Consider the following 9,955-nt stretch of genomic DNA (forward strand, 5'->3'; position numbering starts at 1 on the left):
ATGGCCAACCTTTGACGTGGGATGGCTAAAAGGGGTAACATTTGACCTCCCCACTATTTTCCAGGTTAAAAATATTATTTTTGGGCAGCCAGGACACCCTGACCAGGTTCCTTATATTGTGACCTGGCAGGCCCTGGTTGAAGGCCCTGGTGTGAATGGCTCAAACCATTTTTGCTGCTTCAGGGTTCAAAGACAACCATCCTTGCCCTGCATGATGACATGCAGCAGAAAAGTGAAACTAAGCCATCCACCCCACTTTATCCTCTCCTCCAGGGTGGAACGGAGGAAGAACTTCTGCATGAGCCTCCCCCATATCTGCCCACACTGCCGGCACAACCAGGGTGTTTAGAGCCCCCAGGAGAGGCTGAGGCAGCCCAAGCCCCTAGGGATGAGACACCCCCTGAAACTCGGAGGAGGGTCCAGAGAGGACAGCCATGAGCAGCGGCAGACTCCACCGTCCTTCCCTTAATGGCAGTAAGACCCCTTAATGAGGCAGGAGACCAACAGATGCAATATTGGCCATTTGCCACCAGTGACCTCTACAATTAGAAATTGCAAACGGCCAAATTCTCTGAGAAACCACAGGGCCTTATTGATCTGTTAGAATCTGTTCTTCTCACCCATCAGCCCACTTGGGATGACATCCAGCAGCTATTACAGGTTCTATTTACCACCAAGGAGAGGGACTGGATCCAAACTGAGGCCCAGAAGCTGGTCCCCGGGGTGGATGGGAATTCCACCACCAACCAGCCTTCCCATTAACCCAACCAAACCAGGACTTTAATGTGGCAGAAGGTAAGGAGAGGCTCTGGGTCTACTGCCAGACTCTAATGGGGGAATCTCTGGGCTGCCGCAAGGCACCCAACTAATTTGGCTAAGATTAGTGATGTGCAGCAATAAAAGACAGAATCTCTGGCAGCCTTTTTAGAGAGGATCCTTGAGGTGTGCCATACTTAAACACCCATGAATTCAAAGGCACCAGAAAACAAGAATGCAGTCATATTGGCCTTTGTCAGCCAGTCAGCACCTGACATTAGGTGTAAGTTACAGAAACTAGATAGACTGGTAGATAAGACTGTCGGAGCTTTTGGCAGTGGCAGAGAGGGCCCGTAACCACAGAGAAAGCCCAGAAGACAATCAGGCTAGAGCTGCAGCTGCTGCTAGTGCCAAGAAGACCTGAGACTTCACTAAGATCCTTCTGGCTATGACTACAAAGTCGCCTGATGAGCAGGAACAACAACTGCGCTACCTCTCTGCGGACTCAGGTAGGAAACCCCAGGAAGGGCAATCAAGATTACAGAGGAACCAATGTGCCTATTGCAAAAAGATGGGCCACTGGATTAAAGATTGCCCAGAAAAAACCTGCTGGGCGAGGCAGGGCCCGAGAAGGAGTGCAAATCCTCGAGCTTGGAGAAATGAGCAACTAGGGGGATCAGGGTTCAGATCCCCCCCAGAACCTAAGGTAACCCTCAAAGTGGAGGAGACACCCATGAGCTTCCATGTAGACATAGGTACCCAACACTCAGTACCCTATGTCCCAGGAGGCCAGGCTGGGGATCACTCCTCATATCCAATGCCTGAGGGATCAAGGCATCTTGGTGCCTTGCCAATCGGCTTGGAATGCCCCCTTCCTGCTGGTCAAAAAGCCAAATTCAACTGTCTATCAGCCAGTCCAGGACTTGAGAGAGGTAAACAAGCAGGTTATGAATGTTCATCCAATGGTACCTAATCCTTACACTCTCCTGAGTTCCTTGCCACCTTCCAGAAACTGACATGGTGTTAGACTTGAAAGATGCCTTCTTTAGCCTGCCTCTGGCCAAAGAGAGCCAGCCCTTCTTTGCTTTCGAATGGCAAGACCAGGAGATTGGCTTCAATGGGCAGCTGACTTGGACTCACCTGCTGCAGGGAGCCAAAAATTCGCCCACCCTGTTTGATGAGGCTCTCCATGAAGACCTGGGTGAGTACCGGCTGGAACACTCCCAGCTTACCCTATTACAATATGTGGATGACATCTTAATAGCTGCTGATAACGCCTCATAGTGTCAGCAGGGAACCAGAGATCTCCTCGTGACCCTAGGCAAATTGGGATATCAGGCATCTGCCAAGAAAGCCCAAATATTCTGGAGAGAGGTCACCTATCTGGGATACATATTAAAGGAAGGACAAAGATTTCTTACAGATGCCAGGAAAAAAGACAGTGCTAAAGATACCCACCCCTCACTCCCAGAGGGTGGTGAGAGAATTCCTGGAGTCAGCAGGATTCTGCCACTTGTGGATCCCAGGGTTCGCTGAATTGGCGAGGCCCCTCTATGAAGTCACACGGGAAATCAAGCCCTTCATTTGGATGGAGGTCCAGGAAGAGGCCTTCAGTAAGATCAAACAGGCCCTCCTAGCCACCCTGGCCCTAGGACTTCCAGATGTTACTAAGCCTTTTCATCTGTTCATAGATGAAAAGAAGGGGGTGGCCAATGGAGTCCTAACTCAGGCTCTGGGGCCCTGGAATAGGCTGGTGGCATATTTGTCAAAAAAAAAAAAATGGACCCGGTTGGCGCTGGATGGCCGCCATGTTTGCGAATTATAGCAGCTACGGCTCTTCTAGTCAAAGATGCGGACAAGTTAACCTTAGGGCAAGAATTATGTATCACAACCCCTCACGCCATCGAGGGAGTTCTCAAGCAGCCACCCAACTGCTGGTTGAGCAATGCCCAGATGACTCACTATCAAAGCTTGCTCCTTAACCCCCTGAGGATCCATTTTCTCCAGAGCACAGCCCTCAATCCAGCCACCCTGCTGCCCGATCCAGACCTGGACATGCCCTTGCACGATTGAGCAGAGATCCTGAGCCAAGTGCAAGGGCTCAGAAAAGACCTGACCAACCAGTTGCTTCCTGATGCAGAAGCCACTTGGTTCACCAATGGCAGCAGTTTCATGCAAAATGGACAGAGGTATGCGGGGGCAGCAGTAGTAACAGAGACCAAAACTTTCTGGGCTGCAGCTTTACCTGCGGGGACTTCAGCCCAGAGGGTTGAGCTGATAGCCTTGACCAAGGCTCTTAAATTAGGCAAGGACATAAAATTGAACATGTATACGGATAGCCAGTATGCCTTTGCCACAGCCCCTGTACATTGGGTCATCTACCAGGAGAGGGGGCTGCTCACAGCTGAGGGAAAGACTATTAAAAATAAACAAGAAGTCCTAAACTTACTGACCGCCCTATGGCTACCCAAGAAAGTGCCTACTATCCATTGCCCCAGGCACCAGAGGACAGATGTGCCTGTATCCCAAGGAAACCAGAAGGCAGACCAGATTGCCAAGGAGACGGCCCTGAAAGCAACCTTAGTCCTGGCTATCCATTTGCTGGACCCAGGGTCACCCATGCTACCAGACCAACCTGATTATTCTCAGGAAGATCTGAAGGTGATACAGGAACTTCCCATGACCCGAAAGATTGATGCCTGGTGGCATACGGGGGACTGCAGGATTATCCTACCAAGTAACCTAGCCAAAGATCTTCTCAATCACATCCACCGGACCACCCACCTGGGCACTCGAAAGACAGAAGACCTCCTAAGAGATGCCCATCTCAAGGTTCTGAACCTCTGATCACATGTCTATTCAATCACCTCCAAATGTCTTAGCTGTAGGCTGACAAATGCTGAGAACCTTCCCAAAGAACAGGGGACCCGGTTGAGAGGCTCCAAACCCACTGGGAAATGGACCTTACAGAGATAAAACTGGGCAAATGTGGTTATAAATATCTTTTAGTTCTGGTAGATACTTTTTCAGGATGGACTGAAGCGTACCCCACCAAGCATGAGACTGCACAAATGGTCACCAAGTGGCTACTGGAAGACATTTTTCCAAGGTATGGTGTGCTGGCTCTTCTGAGCTCGCCTCTCAGGTAACACAAGAGTTAGCCAAAATATTGGGGGCAAAATGGAAATTACATTGTGCCTACTAGCCCCAGGGTTCTGGACAGGTAGAGAGGATGAATAGAACCCTAAAAGAGACCCTTACTAAATTAACCATGGAGACTGGCGGGGACTGGGTGGCTCTCCTTCCCTTTGCCCTATACTGGGTATGGAACTCCCCCATCTGTTGGGTTTAACTCCATATGACATGTTTAAAAGACCCCCTCCCATCCTCCCCAATTTAAAAGCTGAATTGTTTGCTGAGTTTGATAACTGTCAATTGCTTGATTATCTTGAGACTGTGGCACGCACCCACAGGGACGTGTGGCCCCATCTGAAAGCCATTTATGAGACTGCTCCTCCTCCTACCCCACACAATTACCAGCCTGGCGACTGGGTCTACATCCACAGACACTGCTGCGAGACTCTAGAACCTTGCTGGAAAGGACTGTAAGTGGTGCTCCTGACAACCCCGACTACAGTGAAAGTAGATGGAGTTATTGCCTGGATTCATCACACCCATGTCAAGCCAGCAAATCCACACCCAGATCCAGATGACCTTCACCCTCTACTGATGGCTGCACCAGATCCCAAAACATGGAAAGTCCACAAGGAAGCTGACAACCCCCTCAAGCTAAGACTTTATTGTTCTTAATGGCTTCTATATTGTCCTCTGGCAATGCTCCACCCTGACCTTCCCAACACTCTCTGTCAGGAAAACATACCAAGGGAGAAACCAGGTGGTTGGCACGGCCGACTGCCCCTAGTGGGCTGTCGAGAACCCCTAGACATCATAGTCCTAATAATGTTAACTATTGACCATGGTCATCAATCGGCTGACTGCCTTCATCAGAGAACAGGTGAGTGCAGTACAACTCATGGTCCTGAGGTCCCAGTATCAGCCCACAGACCCCCTCATTAGAGACCCCAACCCAGACCCATGATTGGGTCATCCTCAGTTACTAGGAGAGGGGGAAATGTGGGACCCTGACTCATCTAACCGCTTCTTTCTGCTTCTGTAATTTGCTTGGCTTAAGGCAGCACTAACTCCATTTTGACTAGCTGTTTCAGGCAAGCCCTGGCATGCCCAGGCATGTTGTAATCTTCAGTTACCACCTGCATCCTGGAAAGCTATAGATCAAGCCAGCCTGGGCATATAGCAGCCTTATAAGGTAAAAACAGAAATTTCTGACCCCACACATAACAGCACATTCCAATGCCCTAAAGACAGCCCCTACCAATAAGAATCCTCCCCATCCCATACTCAGGGCATAGGACCATCCAATCATTTTAAAGGATGCTTGGCATGTGTGGGTTTCTGTGAAATGTCCATATAAGAGCTTACCCCACCCTAGATCAGGGCTTTCAGTACAGATCCACTGCATTGGTGAAATCTGAGGGCTTGAGCTTAAGCCCAAATAAAAGCTCTTTGTGTTGCATACACTCCTGATTCCTTGGTGGTCATTGGGGGTCATGAGATCTGGGCAAAACAGGAACAAATACTGATCAGTGGGCCTTCTTCCACCCTCTAACAACCCGGTCTGGACAGTTTTTCTTATGTCTATGGGAGAGAACAAAACTACAAACAGAAAGCCACAAGTTTTTTTTTATTATTATTTTTATTTTATGTGTATGCATGTATTGCCTGCATGTAGGTAAGTGCACCCATGTTGTGCAATGTACACGGAGGTCAGAAGAGGCTGTCAGATCCCCTGGAACTGGAGTTACAGACAGTTATTACTTCCATGTGGGTGCTGGGATTCAAACCTGGGTCTTCTGCGAGAACAGCCAGTGTTCTTAACTGCTAAGCCATCTCTCCAGCCCCATCCACAAGTGTCTCTTTAAGCTTCTGTTTGTAGAGCTTCTGCTGTAACCTCACTGTCCAAATCACATGGCTGAGCTCAGAATCAAGGGGTCGGAAAATGGACTCTGCCACCTGATAAAGAAACTAAAAGAAACTAAAGAAACTAAAGGTTGCAAGAGGTCAAGATCTGAACCATAAGTACAACTGGTCCCCCACACTGATCCCAGATTTTCTAGCAAATGAGAGCAGTGGCAAGGTACCTAAAAATTGCCATTCAAAGGTACCTTGGGGTTAGAGAGATGCTCAGCTGTTAAGAGAACTGGCTGCTCTTGCAGAGGACTCAGGTTCAGTTTCCAGCACCCACATGATCTCTAAACAATCACTTATAACTCCAGTTCCAGGAGATCCCACACCCTCTTATGGTCTCTGTGGACATTGTTCACACAGATACACTTAATATGTGCAGGCAAACTGCTCATACACATAAAAATTAAAGTAAATAAAAATTTTAAGAAGGAAGCAAAACCTATTTTTAATGAAGAAAGAAAAGTACACACCTCTGCATGGCTGTTTGTATCAAATGGAATGAGCTGTGAAACACTTGACATAGTGCTCAGCCCATGTAGGAAATGGCGGGCCATAAGTACTGTGCTGGAGGCAAAAGGATGAGTCAAGTACATGGTAAGTTGCCACTGTGGGCCTGTACTAGAGTGATGCTGCGTTGGAAGTGAGATGACTCTTCAGTAATCGATACCCATAGGTATGGGTAAGACAAAGGTAGTCCCACGGATAGCAGTGAGTCAGAAAGAACAGTGGCTTAAAGACAGATGGCTACATTTCTAGCCTAGCATCTGGGAATTTCATGTAAAGGATGAGGACTTTTCTCAGCATAACACAAAACAAGCTATTAATTATCATCCAAGCCAGAGTTTTCATTTGGAAAACCTGCTGTTGTTTGCCATTTCTTCTGTATTAGAGATGATCATTCTAATGAAAACATGGAGAGAAGACTCCTTGCTATCCTAGTTCCTAGAAGAGACATTCAGTGTCTTAGAACAAACACTGACACACTTTGCCATAATCACAGAGGAGAGGTGATTTTCTTAATAGTAGAATGTGGGTTACAAGGTGCCAGAGGTCAGAGTGGTGAAGGACCAACCCCCATCTCGTGTCTTCAGGTGTATATCAACTTTCAGTCTAATAGGTGTCCAGTTGCACTAAAACAATCATAAGATGCAACATAAGGAACATTCCGATGGTCCATTAGCTTAAGCAATTGCCAACCAAACAAAATAACAAATTCCCCATGTACAATGATTTAGTGCAGGGAGACTAGGATAAATAATGAAGGCATTTGTTTATGTCTACTTATAACATTCCTTGTAGGCAAAAAGGGGAAGAAAACATCATTCTAAGCCTGCAAAGGCAGCCAGTGCAGGCTCATCAAAAATAGGCTTTTGCTTTTGTAGTCAAAGAGTGTGAGTTTGCACTACTTCACCTCCTGGCCTGGGCTCCTCTCATATCCATGTAATTTAAATGAGAAAGTTGTTCTAGGGAATCAGCGCATTTCAAAGAAGTGACCCTTTTTGAATGTTGAAAGAATTCCCAGTGTTTGAGTTCACTCCTGGGTGAGGTGGTGTCATAGAGTTCTCCAGATACCATCCAGAGAAAATGACCTTGGAAAGTCGCCAATAGAAGTTGTTTACCTTGTCTTTTTGCTTGTTGTGCAAATGGGTCTCAGCTTTGGGGAGAATAACAAGCACACTTGAAGCTCAGTGGAAGTCAAAATTCCCCATCACTGTCAAAGCCTGGCAAAAGAGTTGATCGTTCATTCTTGGAGTGGCCCAACTTCCATTATTGACTTTGCAGCTAAGACTCCTTCCAAACTGACCTCAAGCTTCTAGGGGCAACTAGGTTAAAACTTTTTATTCCCTGTTATTTTTTGTAAATGGCTAAGTTCTCCCATTTACATTTATTCCCCACACACAACTCCTGGTCTTTACCTTGCAGGGCACAGTATTACATTTCAGGTGGCTTTCAAACATGGACTTCCACCCTGTCCTGAGCCTCATATATCTTTACCCTGTCCTGGAGTCGCCACTTTCTTAACATGCCCACTGCCTTACACTGGGTCAGGTCTGTTGAAAAAGGTTCTATCAAATCACAGACAATCCAATTAAAGACGATCCTTTCTCTGTGGTGGATTCACTCTCTGGAAACTGGATTCTATCTTGAGGGCATAGAGCTTTCTGTGCTTTCTCAGACACTCAACTGAAAATACTCTTTCCCTTTCACCTGCCAAATTAGTTTTAAAGAGTGGGTGCCTGGTTCCTGGATCCTAGAAAGGCGTTAAATAGTTCTACTGCTAGGAATCCAGCTAGAGACATTTAACACCTACCTCCTGGCTCCAGAGTGGGTGTTAATGTTCCCACTGCCAGGACCTCTTTCATCTGGGGCCCTCCTCCTAGCCATCCATCAGCCAGTGCCAAGGCCTGGGACAACAAGGCAAACCAGACTGGCATCCTGACAGTGACTATCCTCAGTTGCTGAGCACTAAGCCCATGATACTGTCTCTTTAATCACTTCTAAAGCATTGTGGAACAGAAGATGTCAATGGCTAAGCACATCAAAATCTTTGTAGAAGGCTTTGTGTTCAATAGTAATAAACTCACATAACATTTCTAATATACCAAAGCAAGTTCACATAAAAATAATACAACCTTTCAGGGCTGGAGAGATGGCTCAGTGGTTAAGAACACTAACTGCTCTTGCAGAGGACCCGGGTTCAATTCCCAGCACCCACATGGCCACTATGAACCATCCTTAACTCCAGTTCCAGGGGAATCTGAAGCCCTCGTCTGACCTCTGCGGCATTGCATGACATGGGTGAATTCACATACATGCATGCAATACACTCATATACATAAAATAAAAATAATAAAGAAAATATTTTTAAAAAATAATAATACAACCTTTCATTCAAGATTTATTAGGGGCTGGGGAGATAGCTCAATCAGTAAAGTACTTGTCATGTACATATAAGTATCTGAGTTTGGTCCCAGAACTCACAATAAAAAGCCAGGCATGGGGGCTGGAGAAATGGCTCAGTGGCTAAGAGTATTGGTTGTTCCTGCAGAGGACCTGGGCTCAGTTTCCAGCACTCATATGGTAGCTAACAACCATCTGTAACTCAAGTTCCAGGGGATCTGACCCCCTCTTCTGGTCTCCGTGGGCACTGTACAACATGGATGCACTTATTTGCAGACAAAACATTCATTCAAGCTCATAAAATAAAAATAAAGTTTTTTAAAGTCAGGTGTGGTAGTATGTGTGCTCTTGTAATCCCAGTGCTGGGGAGGTGAGCACAGGAGGGTCTCTGTGGCTCATTGGCCAGTCAGCCCAGCCCACTCTGTGAGTCCCAGGTCTCAGTGAGAGAGACCTTGTCTCAAAAAAAAGCTAGATGGCTTCTGAGGGACAATACTCGAGGTTAACCTCTGACCTCTGCATGCACAGAGAGGAGAGAGAGAGAGAGAGAGAGAGAGAGAGAGAGAGAATTTACCTAAGACTAATTGTAACTTTGAAAGGCAAGAGTGATTATTCTCTAATAACACAAGGGTTAGCAGGTCCAAAGATGATAAAGAGTGGGTGCCTGTCACACTGTGGCCTGTTTCTCTGCTGAATCCTTGCCTCTAACCCTTGCTCCCCACTGGATTGCTAAATGCTGACAATGACTATGTGAGAGCACTCGGGTGAGTACTATGCTATAGATAGGAAATCAAGGCCTTTTGACTAGGAACTAAAAGTAGACTAATGAGCAACTGAGTTCCAGACTAATGTCTACTGGACCCCAGTGCCACCTCACAGCGTGGTACTGCTCCCAAGCCTTCATCCTTCCATTATTCATTCTTTTAGAAAGCATAGATTCACTGAAGTCTTATTATATGTCAAATACTGTGTTGAGTGTAAATATATTTTTTAAAAATAATCAGGGTCAGCGAGATGGTTCAACATGTAAAGGTGCTTGCTGCCAAGCCAAATGACTTCAGTTTGATCCCCAGGACCCGCATAGTAAAAGGAGAGAACCAACTCCTACAAGTGGCATGTGCACCTACATGTGTGCATGCACACACACACACACACACACACACACACACACACACACACACACATGCACACACACACACACAATAAATGTAATAAAATTTTTTTTAAAAAGTTTCAGTCACAGAACTTGATATCA

The sequence above is a fragment of the Nannospalax galili genome, unplaced genomic scaffold, assembly GCF_000622305.1.
Source record: "Nannospalax galili isolate Female #2095 unplaced genomic scaffold, S.galili_v1.0 scaffold451, whole genome shotgun sequence".
Taxonomy (NCBI): Eukaryota; Metazoa; Chordata; class Mammalia; order Rodentia; family Spalacidae; genus Nannospalax; species Nannospalax galili.